Source organism: Saccostrea cucullata, unplaced genomic scaffold (assembly GCF_032062105.1).
Source record: "Saccostrea cucullata isolate Sc308-1 unplaced genomic scaffold, CSIRO_AGI_Scuc_v1 ctg2320, whole genome shotgun sequence".
In the NCBI taxonomy this organism is placed as follows: Eukaryota; Metazoa; Mollusca; class Bivalvia; order Ostreida; family Ostreidae; genus Saccostrea; species Saccostrea cuccullata.
In genome coordinates, this window is record NW_026924929.1 from 148,013 (window position 1) to 168,157 (window position 20,145).

The following is a 20,145-nucleotide window of genomic DNA, read 5'->3' on the forward strand; positions in this document are numbered from 1 at the left end:
ATCATTCGTCGTTGATATATATAAACTTCGAGTTGAAGGACACAGCAAGCGTTTTCTTCTTTTCACGCAAACAATTTTGCACAAATTCTATTTCACATGATTTATTGATTGATTGTATATTGTTTAACGTCCCTCTCAAGAATTTTTCACTCATATGGAGACGCCACCACTTGCTGGTGGAGAGCTGCAGATTTTGTCCTATACTCGGCACTCACGGCCCTTAGGCAGGGAGGGATCTTTTTCGTCTAAGCATCTTCTGCGACACGGAACCTCGGTTTATACAGTCTCATCGGAAGGACCGATCTCCACATCCCACGGTTGGATTCGAACCTGGGACATAAGGAACAACTCCTTACTTCGCTACTCAAGAGCAGACGCTCTAACAACTGCGCCATGCGGGCGGCTGCTTCATATGAATATAAAGAAATTCCAATAAATCATTGGAAGAACTGGTCTTAAGCATTAAATATTTGAAAAGGCTTACATTGAAAACCATGTAAGTAATTAAAGTTTTAAAAGAATTTATATATTTACAATTATATATACAATGTTTTTAAATATATACAATTTAATATCCATATAAACATCCATTAGTTTGAATTCAGGTCCCCATTTTTTTTTATTATTGCTTATACAATAGTTATATATGTCTACAGTCATGATTACTAAGAAGTATTCATTTTCATTATCGACTCTGGTTCATTACAATCATTTTGATAACATGAAAGGGACTACCAAACGATTGAACTGTGCCTTTTTTAGAAAACATTGTAACAAATCAAAAGCAGCACAGTGTAAATGTACATTAATATGCAAAATTGAAAGTATCTTAACCATGGAATACTGTTTACAGGGAAATTTTTGCCTCTTTTGCCATACCATTATTTGGGCAAATATAAAACGATAATGATAATAATAAGTATTATAGTAAAACTACGACTGTGTGAAGTGAAAATTGTTTGCAAGTGTGAACGGGCGAAAATAAAACTGGGCGAAAATTACACTGTATACAGTATTTTGACAAGCATAATAAAGTTGAACTGTCAAAATCAATACTACATTCAAATGCATGTGATTCAAAAATAATTTTCATCAAGTGCATGTAACTAAAGTGTTGCTTCAAAAACTCTATTTCCTATCTTAATTTCGCCTATTGCAAATCCAACTAATATCTTTCGTTGACTCAAACTAATCAAAACAGAACAGTAATTCATTCATTCAGTTGTCAAACCTTATACACAATTCCAATGTTTTCTTTGCTATTGATATTTACCACATCAGGCCTCAGGATCATGAAACAAACTTCGAATTAAGTCAAATTTTCAATCATCTGTAAAATATTTATTAATAATTTAATAAGGCGACACGTGATAGCAAAGCGCTCTGCTGATTGGTTGAAAACAATATGGAAAGGGGTTATCAAGTTACATAAGTAAAACCCGGATGACACATTGCATAAGTCTATTACAAAAGAGACATTGTTATACAATAATTTAAAATAAAGAAATATACAAGAACATGTCAAATAAAGGTCATTATTTACAATAATAACTTATTTATGTTCCTTAGTTCTCCTGCCAGACAACTGAGCTTGTTTTTTGGCTAAAGCAGGCAAAAACAAACAACAAACAAAAAAATGTCATTGAAGTGAAAAATGTCATTTATTGAAGTAAATGACGTAAAAGTAGTAAAACATATTTACAGTATAAGAAAGGGGGTCAGGAAGGGGACTTAAATATAAAATATTACATATCTTTATCACAATATTGCATAATCTGACCCCCAGCACCATAATGTCATTGTAAATGATATATAATAGAAAAAAGGGGGTCAACCAGCAGACTAATTAAGAAATCAAAACCTGGAAAATCATTGTCATGTATAGTATACATATTATATATCTTCAGTTGACCCCCTATTAAACATAAAAAATTCTAAACATACATGAAAATAAATGTGCTACATTGCTGCCTGCTATCAAAAAAGGTGGGTAAAAGAACATAAAACACAGCCACAATCCAATTGCAAATTGGATCCACCCACCCAAAAGTGTGTTTTATGTTCTTTGACGATACATCACATACGTATTCTTTGTAGCAAGAGCAATCATAGGATGCCAATAACCTCGACCTTTTGACCTTGACCTTGGAGATTTCCGGACTTAAAAAAAAAATTAACCTTGGCAATAACTTTTGTAGAGTAAGGGCTATGGCTTTCATACTTCACATATGTAATTCTTCTGACAAGACCTTTCATTCAATACCAATAACCTTGACCTTCTGACCTTAATCTTGGAGTTTACATACTATAATTTTTTTTAACCTTTGCCATAAATTTTGAATGGTTAGGGCTAGGGCTTCCATACTGAAAATATGTGATCCTTGTGGAAATACCTTTTCATTGGATACCAATAATCTTGACCTTATGACTTTGATCTTGAAGATTTATGTACTTATGGACAAACTTTAGCCTGACAATAACTTGGGAACAGATGGTGATAGGGCTTTCATGTTTTACAATTGTATTTTCCAGTTAGTAGACCCTACTTTGGGTATCAAAATATTAACTTTTGTCACAAGTGACATTGTGTCAATGTTTAATATTAGCTTATTGTACAGGATTTGGTAAGAGTTATCTTCATTTTGGCATTAGGAGTTATCGTTTATTTCATTTACGCACTATTGGTCACTGAGTTGTATTTGTTCTATTTTTATCAACGTATACTCGTCGAACCTGTTTGAGTAGTTTGGACAGTTATTTATACTGGGTGTTGGCTAGTGTGTGTCAGATGAGGTCTGGACGCCGTGAGTTATACTTTACCCATGCTTAGTGATCTTGGGTGTGCCTTTATATAACCCATGCTGTGTGAACTTGGGTGTGTTTTAGCTGTTTCCCCTGCTGTGTGATCTTGGGATTCAGGGATGTTTTGTAGCGGCGTTGAGAGCAAGACCTGGGGACCGACAGTATGGTTTTTATGTATAAAATGCCACAGCTCAGTAAGTTTTTATACTTTACAATATTTTTGTTGTTAGCTTTAAAGAGCAATTTTCTATGTAAAACTGTAAGCAATATAGCGAGAATATAGATATTTACGCTCTAATTCATTTACTTGTTAAACGGCAAATACATGTTTTCTTTCGTTATTTGTTTGTAAAATCTAGTATATTGAACAGATATGTGTTTCGAACATTTTATTAGAAAACCCTATGAAAATTGTAGGTGACCAAAATTGTATATTAAGCTTTTGTTCTGGACGGGAGGATTGGTGTACATGGTGAGGATACTTTTGGGATATGGTGGACCGGAAGGGACAATATGGTGGACCATACATTGCGACGTGGCGTGAAGTGTGAATCTGTCCAGTGATGACCATGATTGAACTTTTGGCCGATTTGATATTTATTGTACATATGTAGATAAATTTATTGTTAATTTTTTAAATCTTGTTGTTTCTTGGTATAAGGAGGTCTTACAAAATATTATTTATTTTGGTTTGTAAATTCTGATTTAACGAATCCATCACAACTTGAGGTCAGTTGTGACATTTTTGGTGGCAGCGGTGGGATAGACTTCCTGTTACCAAGTATACCTGCATCATTTTCACGTTTTGTAGAAAAGGCTTTAGTTGAAAAAGATTTCTATTGTTTGAATTATTTTTTTTTTCGCAGGTTTTGTACAAACTATTTTTTTTCATATGCATTTTTTTATTTTCTTATTTTCACATTTGGTGTTTGTTGTTGCGTTGCATATTGTAACAATGGAGTATGTACAATTAGGAGAAAAGTTAGGTTTGCAAGGAACTGAGTTACAAAAGTTTGTTGACAGAAAAGAGAGAGAATATTTTGAAAGGATGGAAAGGGCAGCAGAGAGAGAAGCGAGAAGGATTGAGAGCGAAATTGAATTAGAAAAACTTAAGAAAGAAACTGAATTACAAAAATGAAAAGCTGGAGAATTAGCTGTAGGTCCATTAGGTCTTGCTTCTCAATCGCTTGCTAAGTTGCCAAAGTTACCTCGGTTTGATGAATCTAAAGATTGTATTGATTCATATTTACAGAGATTCGAAAGGTTTGCTTCGTGTGCTAAGTGGGAACAGTCTTCATGGGCGATTAATCTTAGTGCTCTCCTGAAAGGTAAAGCTCTTGAGGTGTATTTCAGACTTCCAGTTTCAGAGGCTCTGAATTATGGTACCTTGAAGCAAGCGTTGTTAAGGCGTTTTCAACTGACAGAAGAAGGGTTTCGTGTCAAGTTCCGTTCCAGCAGACCAGAACAGGGTGAGAATCCTTCACGATTCTTTGCTAGGCTGAACAATTATGTAGAGAAATGGTTGTCTTTAGCAGATAGTCCTAAAACATATGACGGTCTTAAAGATTTGTGTTTAAGAGAACAGTTTTTAAACAGTTGTAGTAAGCAGTTGGGAATGTATCTTAAAGAAAGACATCCGGAAAACGTAGAAGAAATGTCAAATCTCGCAGACCAATTTATTGAAGCCCATGGTTATACTTCATTCACTAAAGACTTATAAGTTTTTCAGAGGCAACCTCCAAGTATTTCCAGTATTCAGGGTAACAGCAGTGGATCCTTTCAAAAGCAACAGGCGTACCAAGGATCACCACAGCAAAAGGGTGAGAGAAAATATTACATCTGTGGGAAAAGTGGTCATTTGGCAAGAAACTGTTTCTCCAAGCAGAAAATTCCTCGTGCAGTACCTACTTCGCACAATACTCAAAAGGCTGCGATGTTACAGAGTCGACATAACTGTGAGTTGAATTGCATAAAATCTAATGACAATTCTAGTTCCAGCTTACAGAATTCTGCTGAAGTCAAGACGGGCAATGCTATATCGCATCAAAATCAGCCTCACATAGGATCAGCATGCATTCTCAAACATAAACTGTTGCAGTGTTGTGTCACAGATGGACTTGTAAAACTCGCATGTGGACACATATTACCTGTTATTGGAGGCGTCTGCAAGGTTTGTGAAAAGATGCCCGTTGCTATGGGTTATGTCGGTGAGAACTTTGTTAAAGTATTAAGAGACTCAGGTTGTAGTGGTGTTGTTGTGAAGAGAGATTTGGTTACAGATGATCAGCTGACTGGGCAAGTGCAGAAATGTGTTCTGATAGACGGCACAGTTCGTACAGTAGAGGAGGCTTCCATCTATGTCGACACTCCCTATTTCACAGGTAATATCAATGCTCTATGTATGAAAGAACCTGTTTACGATATTATTATAGATAACATCGATGGTGCCAGAAATCAGACGGATCCTGATCCACAGTGGTGTAGAAAAGACGTTAGAGAAGAGTGTAGTCAAGTTCTTCAAGCTGTACAGACAAGGAATCAAAAGAAAAAAGAAGACAAAGGTATGAAAAAGCTAAAAGTTACAGATTTAGTGGATACTGATATGACAATTGATCAGATGAAACAACTTCAGATGGACGATTCTTCCCTGAAAGTGTATCGTGAGCATGCAGCGACTGGCAGAAAGAAGAACATTGGTGAAAATATAGAGACATGGTTTAGTGTTGAAAGAGGACTGTTGTACAGACATTATCATTCAAGAAAGGTTAGTGATGAAAAACTGTATAAACAACTTGTTGTTCCAGAACCTTTGCGACAGAAAGTTATGAAGATTGCGCACGACAGTATCCTAGGCGGACATCTTGGTACAAAGAAGACTCTAGACCGTATCATGTCGAATTTCTATTGGCCTGGAATCCAGGGTGACGTGACGAGATATTGCCAATCATGTGACATATGCCAAAGAACATTTCCTAAAGGCAAAGTGACGAAGGTTCCGCTGGAGAAAATGCCACTTATTGATACACCATTTGAACGGGTAGCCGTAGATTTGGTAGGTCCGCTTTCTCCAATTACTGACAAAGGCAATAGATATATTTTGACTGTTGTAGATTACAGTACTAGGTATCCAGAGGCGGTTGCATTGAAGAACATCGATACAGAGACGGTGGCAGAAGCGTTGGTAGAGATATTCAGCAGAGTTGGCATTCCAAAAGAAGTTCTGTCGGACATGGGTACGCAATTTACCTCCAACATCATGAAAGAGGTGGGTCGACTTTTATCATTTAAGCAATTAGTAACAACTCCATACCATCCAGCATGTAATGGACAAGTAGAAAAGTTCAATGGTACTTTGAAGTCAATGTTAAGGAAAATGAGTTCTGAAAAACCAAAAGACTGGGACAGATATTTACCAGCATTGTTATTTGCTTATCGAGAAGTTCCACAAGAAAGCACTAAATTTTCTCCATTTGATCTAGTTTATGCACGTAATGTTAGGGGACCTATGGCAGTTTTGAAAGAACTGTGGACAAAGGAGGAGAAGGACCCGGAAGTGAAAACTACTTACCAGTATGTGCTTGACCTTAAGGAGCGACTAGCAAGAACGTGTGAGCTGGCTCAGAAAGAACTTCAGAAATCTAAAGACCATTACAAGAAACAGTACGATAAAAGGACAAAGCCGAGATCTTTCAAGGTTGGTGATTTCGTTCTTCTCTTGCTTCCAACAGACCATAACAAACTTTTAATGCAGTGGAAAGGACCTTTCAAAGTAGTTGATAGAAAAGGACAAACTGATTACCAGATAGATATGAATGGACATATTCGTTTGTTTTATGCAAATTTATTGAAGAAATACAATGTTCGAGAGGAAAGGAATACAGACTCGCCAACAACTTTAGCCTCTTGTGTCGTTTTGGAATCGGAGGAAACAGAGGACTCCAGTAATGAACATTTGTTACATCTTCTTCCAATGAAGGCAACAGAGTCATTCACAGATGTTAAGGTAAATCATTCACTGTCATCAGATCAGCTTGAATCCATTAATGATGTCTTACATGAATTTCAGGAAGTTTTAACAGATCTACCTGGTAGAACGAATGTTATCCAGCATGAAGTTCATCTCACTACCAAAGAACCAATCAGAAACAGACCATATCAGATACCGTATGCAGTCAGAAGTGCAGTCCGAGAAGAAATACAGCATATGATTGACATGAATATCATCGAACCATCAGAATCACCGTATGCTAGTTCGATTGTCGTGGCAAAGAAGTTCGATGGTAGCCAGAGAATATGTGTGGATTTTCGTAACTTGAATAAGGTAACGATTTTTGATCAAGAACCAATGCCAGATCCAGATGAAATCATGACTAAAATAAGCAATAGTCGTTTCTTTTCTAAACTTGATTTATGTAAGCACCCCTGTCAACGCGCGATCGGCAACGCAGATGCGATCGGCAACGCGGATAGTTAAATTCAACTACATGAGGAAGATGAGGTTAAATAAAACATTATTTTGTCCTATTTCCTCGCAATTTTCCTTCAACATTTCTGACTTTTTAAATGCTACTAGACATGTTTAACACCATAAAAGTCCTCTGCGCATTAAAAATCACCATATATTATGTTAAAGTTAAGTTTTCCTTGAACATGACTGCCCTAACGTGACAGATGAAGCTCGTTTTACCAGTATTTCTTACCTTATTACGTATACCCGACAGTCCAAAAGGCACATTTGCATTGTAAATAGGTAAATCATAAATTTTAAATCCAATTTGAAGTTCTTCATCAAATAGAAAGCATTGAAATAACGGTTTTAAGTGCACACATGCCAAACGTTTTGGCGATCGGCAACGACTCTATATGCGATCGTACAACAAAGAAAATATGATAAACATGCGATCGTGCAACTTGAAATTTATAAAATACTTTTAATGAAATAAAGTAATAGATAGCCATGTGGTATGGGTGGAAAGTCTGTCGAAATAAAACGAGATACCGAGCATTTGATTTTCGAGATGGAAAGAGCGAATTTAACTGACGTTCTTGTATATTAGTTGAAAAATGTCCGTATTTTAAGAGAACTTGATATTATTTGATTATTGTTTAAAACAGACACCTGTAGAGTGTTATAGGACCGAATTTTAGCGATATAAAGAAAAGGTTTTATTGTCTATGAAATGACAGTGCAATTACAGGAGTTGGCATACATATCAAAAACTGAATTTTTTGCAGAAAATAAAAAAGATATGTATTAATGCTATAAAAATAACGATCAAAGGAATTTGCATACCTAGCAATTTTACCGAATATTTTCAGTAAATGTTTTCAGTAAAAATGTGTTGTAGACGCACGTGTTAATACATGTATAACAGCATTATGTAGTACAGTATATTTTTTTTATTTACTGAAAACTGTTATTATTATTAGTATTATTTTTTTTTTTTAAATTAATTGCAGATTTTAATTTCATGCATGTACATGTACAGTGTAGAATCGGGGTGGGTGGGGTGAAAACTTTACTTTCATAGGCGTCGGAAGCAAATTGAAGGGGGGGCTAAACCAATAGACTGGTTGTCCCCCTTTTGCAGTATAAGTCAAATCAGGGTAAGACAGCTGGTAATTTTTGGATAAAATTTGGTTGTTCAAGAACTTGAATCATAACACCCCCTCCCTCCATCCCACACAACACATTTCCGAAATTGAATTTTGAGTTTAGAAAATGTTCCTTTACTTACGCTTTGCATGATAAACCATCTAAGATATTTAGGGTTTTTTTGGGGGGAGGTGACGCTGTTATGAAAATTGAGGTAAAATTTCTACTTTACATTTTTGTTAGCCATCAAACTCTTTTTCAATTGTATCTCTTTAATCTACGTAGTTAATTTCAATTTTCTGTATTAATGTAGAACAATTTTAAGAGTTAAAATGGTAAATAACAATGACTGATTGCCTAATTTAAATGTAAAATATCTATTGTATATCAAAATAAACTTTTTGACAACAAGATTCTCTGATTTGTGCTATTCTTATTTCGTGTGTTGTACGATCGCTATTTCTATGTTGTACGATCGCTTCATAAAAAGATGCATGTCGTTGACGATCGCCTCGCGATTGTCAACTTTTCCAGTTAAAATTTGTTTTAAGATAATATATGTAGTTTTAATTTCAAAATCATTTAGTTCATACCTTCAAGAACCGTTACATAACAAAAGCAGCAAATGTCCGTAGGTAATAACAAAAATAAACTATTTCAAAGCATGAAAATTCGATATTTTGAACATTGTCGATTTGATCGGTAGCATTTGCACAAAAACTGTGAAACAAATTTACTCTCGGTAAATCCTAAATTGTAGATAATTATCTAAATTAAATGTTTTCTAATTTTATTTTCAGCTGGTTACACTCTAGCACATACAAAACTATTTAAATTTACCCCCTACAATACTTTCTTCTTCAATGTTTTGATCTGCGTTGCCGATCGCATCTGCGTTGCCGATCGCGCGTTGACAGGGGTGGTAAGGGTTATTGGCAGATTCCGTTGAGAGAAGAAGACAGAGATTTAACATCATTTTTAACACCAGATGGTTTGTACAGATTTAAAGTAATGCCCTTCGGTATGAAGAATAGCCCAGCTACTTTTAACAGGCTAATGAGGAAAATTCTCAAAGGTTTAGAGCATACTGACAGTTTTGTTGATGACATTCTCATTCATACAGAAACTTTTGAAGAACATATTACAGAACTGAGAAAAGTGCTGGAGAGACTTCAGAGAGCGCAATTAACAGCAAAACCATCCAAATGTGAGCTAGCGCAGACGAAACTCGAGTACTTGGGTCATGTTATTGGAGGAGGAACCTTACAGCCAACCAACAAGAAGTTAAGAGCTATCCAAGAAGCACCAAGGCCAGAGACAAAGAAGCAGGTTAGATCTTTCCTTGGTTTGATTGGCTATTATAGAAAATTTGTGCCAAACTTTTCCACTATTGCTGCTCCTTTAACTGACTTAACCAAGAAAGGTGTTCCAAACAAATTTGACTGGAAACAAGAACATGATGATTCATTTAAGAGTTTAAAATCCATGTTGCTTTACAGCCCAATTCCCAGATTACCAGATTTGACGAAGGCATTCATCTTAAGAACTGATGCATCTAATCATGGAGTTGGTGCAGTGCTGATGCAGAAGCATGATGGACGTACATTTCCAGTTGCGTATGCAAGCCGGAAGCTGCTAGACAGAGAACAACGTTATTCGGTTGTGGAGAAAGAGTGTCTTGCAGTCGTATGGGCTATACAGAAATTTAAGTCTTACTTGTATGGAAGAGCGTTTGTTGTGGAAACAGATCATAGACCACTACTTCATTTACAAAAGACTAAAGTTTCAAACAGCAGATTGATGAGATGGTCTCTTTTTCTACAAGCGTTCAACTTTAGAACTGAAGTTATTAGAGGTGTAGATAACATTGGAGCTGATTTTCTCAGTCGTGTTGTTCCTGAGTAAGTTGTTGTTCATAAAGACTTTGTTGTGTACATAGTTTTTCATTTATGTCACAAAATTGCATTTTGTGTCTTAAGAAGGGAGGTATTGTCACAAGTGACATTGTGTCAATGTTTAATATTAGCTTATTGTACAGGATTTGGTAAGAGTTATCTTCATTTTGGCATTAGGAGTTATCGTTTATTTCATTAACGGACTATTGGTCACTGAGTTGTATTTGTTCTATTTTTATCAACGTATACTCGTTGAACCCGTTTGAGTAGTTTGGTCAGTTATTTATACTGGGTGTTGGCTAGTGTGTGTCAGATGAGGTATGGACGCCGTGAGTTATACTTTACCCATGCTTAGTGATCTTGGGTGTGCCTTTATATAACCCATGCTGTGTGAACTTGGGTGTGTTTTAGCTGTTTCCCCTGCTGTGTGATCTTGGGATTCAGGGATGTTTTGTAGCGGCGTTGAGAGCAAGACCTGGGGACCGACAGTATGGTTTTTATGTATAAAATGCCACAGCTCAGTAAGTTTTTATACTTTACAATATTTTTGTTGTTAGCTTTAAAGAGCAATTTTCTATGTAAAACTGTAAGCAATATAGCGAGAATATAGATATTTACGCTCTAATTCATTTACTTGTTAAACGGCAAATACATGTTTTCTTTCGTTATTTGTTTGTAAAATCTAGTATATTGAACAGATATGTGTTTCGAACATTTTATTAGAAAACCCTATGAAAATTGTAGGTGACCAAAATTGTATATTCAGCTTTTGTTCTGGACGGGAGGATTGGTGTACATGGTTAGGATACTTTTGGAATATGGTGGACCGGAAGGGACAATATGGTGGACCATACATTGCGACGTGGTGTGAAGTGTGAATCCGTCCAGTGATGACCATGATTGAACTTTTGGCCGATTTGATATTTATTGTACATATGTAGATAAATTTATTGTTAATTTTTATAAATCTTGTTGTTTCTTGGTATACAGGAGGTCTTACAAAATATTATTTATTTTGGTTTGTAAATTCTGATTTAACGAATCCATCACAACTTGAGGTCAGTTGTGACAACTTTGCATCTAAGAAAAGTTTAATTTTCACTATGTTGCCATACGGGGGCATCAGTGTTTCACAAACACATCTTGTTTTATCATTTCTTTTAAAAGCAAAATTATTTCCAGTATTTTAAACAGTTTAATTTCTGCTGGAAATATATTCCAGTCTTTGATTCAATTAAGATTAAATAATTCAGATTGTTTATTCTTATTTAATTGTACAACTAAAGTTGCATTTGAGGCTGATCTAGTGTGATAAGTACTAAAATTTCAACGAACGAAGTAAAGAATGTTCAGTAAGATAAGAAGAGACTTTTCCTTTAAACCTATTAAAAACATGGTTGAATCTGAGCTGAGAGACTCTATCTTGAATATTTAATAAATTAAGTTGGTTAAGTACTTCATAAATCACAGATTCCTACGGACCTAAATTCAAAATGAATTGAACCATTTTGTTTTGACAGCTTTGTAATTTTTTCTTTGAACCTGATCCCACCTCTGATGTTTCGAAGGTCCGTGTTTGCTCTGCTCCTATTTTGTATGGTTTTATGGACTTTGATATTGAATACTGTTTGTAATCTCCTTATCCTTCTTCAAAGTTTGCATACCACGCACTACAGGCGTAAAACGGGCCGCTAGAATTATACTTGATGCTGCCCCTGATGCTCCTACTAAGGCATTATTTGAAAAATTAGGGTGGCTATCTGTTTTTGACTTCGTAGTAACTTTGCATAAATGTATCTTATTGTACAAAATATTTAACAACCAGAGCCCTTCTTACCTGCAAGATTTATTTATTTGTCAAACTTCTAATGCGTATACTTTACGTTCAGAACCTAATTTTGACCTTCACCTACCAAAACACCGAACGATTTTGTTTAAACGTTCATTTCAATATTCCGGAGTTCATATTTGGAACAGTTTACCTTTGAATATAAGATGTGCACCAAGTCTGCCAGTCTTTAAACGAAATGTAGAAAAATATATCTTCATCAACAGAACTTGATTACCTCTGATTTATATCTTTTGCAGATGTATATATATATAGTGTAAAATCTTACTGATATTACATGTTATAACTTTTTATATCATCTTAATATATTTTTAATTATTGTTATTTAATTATGATTATCATTAGCATCCTATGACATCAAAAATGTACTTGTATTTTAATTGATTTGCTAAGTTGTTTATATATCTTTGCCATTTTGATGTAATATTGTTGTTGTAATTAGAAGGTCCTGAGGAAGAATAGTGTGTCACACTTATCAGGCCACCTTCTCTAAATAAAGTATTATTATTATTATTTTTATTATTATTATTATTAATCCATATGGGATTGTATTAATGCTGAACACAGAGTCACTTTATAAAAATATCTTAAAACTAAAAAAGAAAAACCGGCTTGACGGTACAGAAGTCGTAATGTTTTATTTACTTTCTGAACAATCGATTTAACAATGCAGTTGACTATTGTCAATCAAAACTCCACGATATTCAGCTTTTTTACATTCAATGTTATGGGTATTACATACAGCATGTAATTTGTCAACATTTTAAAGCAAAATAAAATGAATTCATTTTTGCATAAATGTAACAATAACTTATTTGCCAATTCGAAGTCTTACCTAAAACTTTACTAAGCTTTTCCGATACAAAATCATCAGGATCGGTATGTGCAGATATGATTACAATGTCATCAGCGTATAAAATAACAATCTGCGTCAACACGAGTAACTATTTCGTTAACATAAATTAAAAATAATAAAGGGGAGTCACAATATAGTAGAGCACCATCTTTTTATAAAATAACCACAGCATAATATAAAAGAGCACCATCTTCATATAAAATAACCACAGCATAATATAAAAGAGCACCCCCTTCATATAAAATAACCACAGCATAATATAAAAGAGCACCCCCTTCATATAAAATAACAACGTCATACCGGAGTAATATAATCGAGCACCATCCTCATATAAAATAACCACAGCATAATATAATAGAGCACCATCTTCATATAAAATAACCACAGCAAATATAATAGAGCACCATCTTCTCATGAAATAGCCACATAAGACAGCTATGGCTTTCCATGGATGTCCTTGAAGTACAACAAGGATGAACAGAAAAAAATCCATGTTTGTTTTACGTTTTGCTTTTTATTCGCTATGTTTACAGGCTGATATTTTACACACAACAATGCATACACAACGGAAACAATACTTAACACTGAGATTTCTGCAATAAACAAACTAAAATACATTCATAAGTAAATTTGCTGCGTGTTCATACGACAAAATTTACACACATGAACTAATAATCTGCAACAAATAATTTGCACCATGCCTTTACCAGGTGTAAATTTCCTCAACTGTGCAATATTTGCATACGAGCAAATCAGTTCATACGACAAAAATTGCGCATGTGAGTAAATTTACATATGAGTAAAATATACTGAGTTATGAAAAGAACCACGAACGATAGTATTGTTCTCCCGCCTACCTCTAAGTCAGTTCTCAGAAGTTAACATAATCGAATGATTTTCAAAATTTTTATAGATATTTATATGAATTTTAATAAAACGTTACTTTTTTGGGATACCAAAGAGAGATAACTCTATAATTTTGGTAAAACTTGAGTTTTTCACTATAGAAATCAATGGAAAACGGAAAATATTTTTAAAACATCTTCCCCCCCCGTGAAACAAAAATTCCTTTTTTCAGGATATATAGACTGTCATTTTACAAATTTATGCCAAAGCTTTTTGTGTTTCACGGGGGGAACATATGTTTATGGACAAAAAAAGAAAAAATGCTTATTTTTCACCAATTTCAAAGCTATTTACAACTAAATAATTGCATTTTATTAATTTATATATGTTTTATTTATTTGCGTAAAACATAAGAAAAGATATGAGATACATTTTATTATATTTAAGACTATTTCAAAATATGGTGATTTTTGAAAGTTCAATTTCACTAGAAAATATCTTGTACCCCCCTTTTTTCGAGAGCTGAAATTAATGATAATTTACTATCTAGCGCTGGAATTAAAATGATTAATCAATTACCATAGAACTGTTCTTTGTATTAAACAAAGATTTAATGGCCAAATTGCCATTAAAATTGAATTTAATGGGTGCAAAATGTAGGCGGGAATCAAGAGTTAGAGTACGTAGTTCTTATGTCATATGAATGGGGATGTAGACATAAAAACAAATCAACACGGAATTTTTTGTTTTCACTCTTAAGATTAGCTTTATTTTAAAGTCAGTATGTCAGTTAAGAAGGAAACACAAATTCAAATGAGATTTGGGCTTTATTGATTCTTTTCAAACACTATTTCATGCTTTCGTATTAAAAATGTATATAGTAAAAGCTTCTTAAGGAACCAGTTTGTATACAATTTTATTTTAGTTTTTAAATATGCACATGTGAGTTGTATATTCTGAAGAATATACTCATTGTTATAAATATTACCGCATATTTGAGTTCATCTCACAATATGCGCCGTTATCAAAGCTCTATCCTTTTATTATATGTCATCATTCACCTCCTTTTTGTGGAAAAAACTAATAAATGTGATAAGCCGGAATTTATTTATCCATCCATACAGTGTCGGTAATTAGTCACTAGGTTTACGGGTTATCTCCCCTTTTCTATGCATCAATGAAAGTGAAAGGTGGGTGATGAAAGTATCCGATTTATGTTTTTATTTTATGAAATATTTTATAATAATTTCCAGGTTTTAAAGTTCAGTTTCAGTCAGAGAAGTAAATCAGATTATCTTATTAACATTGATATTGCTCGATGGCAAGTATTTTATTGGATTGAAACAGATCGATTTGCCACCCGTCCATGCTTTAAACACTGACACATGGTACAAGATTACAATGTGGTAAAATAATAACCAACTTCATCGGCAGATTTTGAATGAATAAAAACTTACTAAGTGAAATAATATATGAAAAAAATGAGCTAATGTAAAAATAGGTATGATTTTCAACTTTATTCGGTCCATTTTATTCAAGGTCATTTGCCAATAAACATCCGTACACATGGTGGCCTATATTTAGTTACTTAGATCCCTTAGCCTATCTTTAGGGGATTTAAAAAATGGGAATATCCATAATTATAATTCTTATAGTATGAGTATGCTTTTGTAACTTTGGGTTTGGTGCATTTATCAGTTTATTTAAAATATCGAGTGATTTTTAAATAATAATAATAAATAAATGTTCAAGGATAGGGTTACCCTAGCTGTGCCATACCAGTCTACCTTTTGTCCTAAAAACAGTGAATAAAAAATAAAAATACAGATTGAGAAGTAATAAAAGTTTGACAAATCTTTAGAAATGTTATTTATAGTTAGATTCACAAAGGGACATAACTCTAATTAAAGTATATAAATTTCAATCAAGGCCATTCAATTTTAACAAGGGTCCAAAGAGAGGCATGAAAGATATGCAGTTGCGACAAAGGCAGTAATCAATTGTGAAATAAAATAGTTTGAAGTAAAGTACATAACAAGTTTTGGTGCTTTTGAATGTAGCATTACAATGATGCATTTTATGATATGAATGAAACATCAAGTAAGATGTGTATTTGTTTAGACATATTTACAGTTGTACACATGCTATATGACAAAACTCAAGGAAAGTAAATATGAATGTTGACTAAAAAAGTAAATAGATTTTGATAAAAAAAATTCAGTTGGATGGAAGCATTACCATCAACAATTCAGGCTGTAAAATCTGGGAGGCATACCCGGCATAGGTAACATGCACCAGAGTTGAATTGTACATTGTCTGTCAAATCCACATAATAATAATATATTAGGACCAGCAGCATCCTCGCCTATTCGGATATCACTTCTCTTAAGGGGCTTGATAGGGAGGGCAACTTCAGATTCAACAAGAACAATAACAATGTGGGCATAGTAATTTAGGACCTCAATGGTTCATTAGTAACAGTTGATATAAATAGGATTCCCCTAATTTTATTTTAATTAACTACATGTAATATCTAGCAAGGCTAGCTACTATTTTGCTGGTTAATATATATCAAAGGGTTCAGATTAAGTAAGATGGGGCGAAGGGCATGTTTCGCAATTTATATTCTGTGTTGTCATTTTGTTCAATGGGGTAGTTAAAATTATACATAAAGGAAATAAAAGAAGGTCATGCTGTTCATTCCTTGGAAGCCATCTCCAGTGTACATGAGCATAATCATGAATTTCTCTAACAGCGCCTTTACCTTAATTGAGAAGGTTTGATGATAACACAATATAAACACCTACATTTAAAGGGGCTGGGTGGTTGTGGCCATTTTTAGGCTATTTGGATCTCCTTTAGAAGAAGAGCTCAATAAAGATATAACTGATCAAATTTTAAAGCTAACATTTATGAAATTTGTCTTTGCCAAATAATAGTTGACAGCTTTAGATATCATATCCCAAAATTTAAATTATATCTGGTGGTTAATAATTGTTGACCCCCTAGCCTCCTTAAAGTCTTCTCACCCATTAACAGCATAAAGGCCTTGTATCTTATAAAGTTGTGTTTAGTAAATGAAAAGTTTTGTACCATCTTAAGACAATAAGTTAACATGAAAAATCAGGTAAACTTGTTTTACTACTTTATTATATATAGATTATTTCACCAATGTTGATTATTTACACAGAGATTAATTTCAGCATGGGCTTTTATTTCCTGACAATGTTCTAAAAACATGGGTCTAGTCACTTGTTTAATATTTATACAAGAAGAGAACTTTGGGTATTGAAATACAATTCTACAAATAAAAGACTATAAAAAGAAGTTTAATAATAATAATTTATAGGCTAATTGAAGCACTGTGAAATAAATAAATTGTCAAGAGTATTAGGAAATTAACATAATTAACATTTATTCCTTAGAGTTATCTTTCTCATTGGGGAAAGTGAACTTTAAAATAGGAATTGCAACTCAAATTTCCTGAACTTTTACCAATTTTACTCGTTATTCAATTTGGCATTGGGAAGAGGGACAATTCACAGAGTTCTTCAGGTGCTACACTGAGTCAATGCATATGCAGGCTCATCTGAACACAGCTCACAGTGCTGGTACTTTCTATGTATTTTCCTAATATGGCATATGCTGTATGAATGGTCGTGCAACAATAATAAATAAATCAATAAATAAATAAAATAGAAAGGGCTATAATTAGACTTATAAGGTTCAAATTGGGGCTTTTTGTCAGTGTTGGTTCCTGCTGTGTCTCTAAGTTATTAAGATTTGCTATTTCACACAGATAAAAGTTGCTTTAGTTAAAATTCTATATTCACAGTTTTTAAACTCGCAAAGGGTAAATTGTTTAGGTAACTAGTTTTCTTTATCACTAATAAGCACTAAAGGCGAGATTACCTAACTACCTAACAGCGCGGGGATGGGGGGGGGGGGGGGGGTGTTAACACATATTGTTCCACAGGCTATTTTACAATCCAAACCATTTCCTACAATATTTTCTTTTTAATAGTATGTGCTTACTGTTGGAAATTAAGACACATATGCATATCTCAGGGGGCGTTTTCCCATTGAAAATATCAGTTCAAACCCAGGTGCCATTTGCATGTAATATGATAGGTGTTTATCTCTCATCTGAGCAGTTACATGTAGCATAATTATTTTATGTTACTTTACACATTTATCTCATATGGGATTAAGATGCATTAGTCGGTGCATATATATGTACATGCAGTTTACATCCATGCATTAGCTAGTGGGTACAAATACAGGTTAGCTAAGGGATGCAAATACAAATCCACATGTGTGTAGGAGTTACAAGATTCATAGTATTAAGATTAGATAAAATTCTCCAGCATTTTAGGGTATTAGATATAGGTTAGGTTTCCACTGACTAAGCATATTAATTTTTATGCTCTTTATCATATATCCATTTTCTACAGCCTTAAAAATATTTTGAAGTCTATTATTTAAATAACCTATTCCATAACATATTTTTGCGGGGGGGGGGGGGGGGGGGGAGCTTTAGGTGTGAAAAGATCATGCATTTTTGATTCAGGGTTAGGGTTAGGGTTAGAGCATCAGCTGGGAAGGGATTTAGAATAAAGGATTTAGTCATGTGTGCCTTCAGTGTCTGCTCCAGTCCAACTACTTTTACAAATGAGCTGTAAATACAAATACAGTCCTCCATTGTGTGTCTTGGTTTGAAAGGTTACTTATTATATACAAGATTTAATCAATTTTAAATGGTGCTTTGAAGAGTTCGCTTTCAAAATGAGTGGTACATGTATATAAAACATCATTCCCTCAAAATGGCAAAATACATAATAATTATCAAATATCAAAAAACGTGTTCTGCAGTTTACAAATTAGGCACGTGAACACTTTTAAAATTATTGTCAACAATACAGGAATAGCATAATCATGCTGAAAGGGAAAGGGGGGAGGTTAAAGAGTAAAGGTGCTCATTCATCTTGTTTCTAATCTCTGCATGAAAGTATTTTATCACCTAAAAAATAATTAAATAAGAAATAAAATTCAAATTTATAAACAAATAAATAAAAAGGGGGGATCTAAAAAAAAACGTATTTTCTACATAATTTTCTTATATTAGTCCAGGTAATAGTTCTCTCTTGCCAGTTGGCTATTAATAATGGAATCTGAGACCCAAAGCAATATACTAGTAACTTGAAAGATATAAATTCAGGAGGGGGACGTTAGGCCCAATTAATTGAAGGGAGACCAGAATTATTTTAATGCAGGATAGTTCTACAGTGGGTTGGCAATGAGAGAGAGTGATGTTCACGATGGATGGGTTGCTGAGGGTTTTGAGTAGGCTAGGAGTCCATGGTGGGTGGTTAAATTGAAGTTGCCTACCCCCACCAGGTGGCGGTGGGCACCTACGGTGCCCATGTGGCGAAATCGTCACCTTCAATTTAACCATTGAACTGTTGATTTTGTTGACTTTTTGTGGTTGATGTTGATATATGTGATGGTTGATGTTGATATATGTGATGTTGACTTTGAAAATTATATCTTATACAATTTAAAGCTAAAGCAAAATAATATAATTATAAAAGATAATTTGTGTTGAAATGTGTCCGTAGCACGAATGAGGTCAACCCAGCGTGCTACTTTTCCCGTCAGGGAGGGCACAACTTATGTTGATGTTGGGGGTATGCCATTTTGCCGGCTGCCCCACTGTTGTGTAGACCACTGTGGACAATACCTGCCAACTCGAATAAAACATTAAACTAAAATACGTAGCATTTGTTTATTATATACATAGGTCTTTGATAATACCGCATATTTGAGTTCATCTCACAATATGCGCCGTTATCAAAGCTCTATCCTTTTATTATATGTCATCATTCACCTCCTTTTTGTGGAAAAAACTAATAAATGTGATAAGCCGGAATTTATTTATCCATCCATACAGTGTCGGTAATTAGTCACTAGGTTTACGGGTTATCTCCCCTTTTCTATGCATCAATGAAAGTGAAAGGTGAGTGATGAAAGTATCCGATTTATGTTTTTATTTTATGAAATACCCTCCCACCTCAACCCCTTGAGCTAGGTGTTAAGTATATACCCTTTCTACTTTTGTTTGTTTAAATAACGTTTTTCATTGTTTTACATCATTTGGTTATACCAAATTTATTAGAGTTGTGCAAATGTTATTGAGAATCTTTTTCTGCTGTGGGTTTTTGTTTTTGTCTTTTCAGATATTAGAGATTTCGTTGAAGGAGACTAACGATGCTGATCTGAATTGCCTGCTATTTCCGTATTC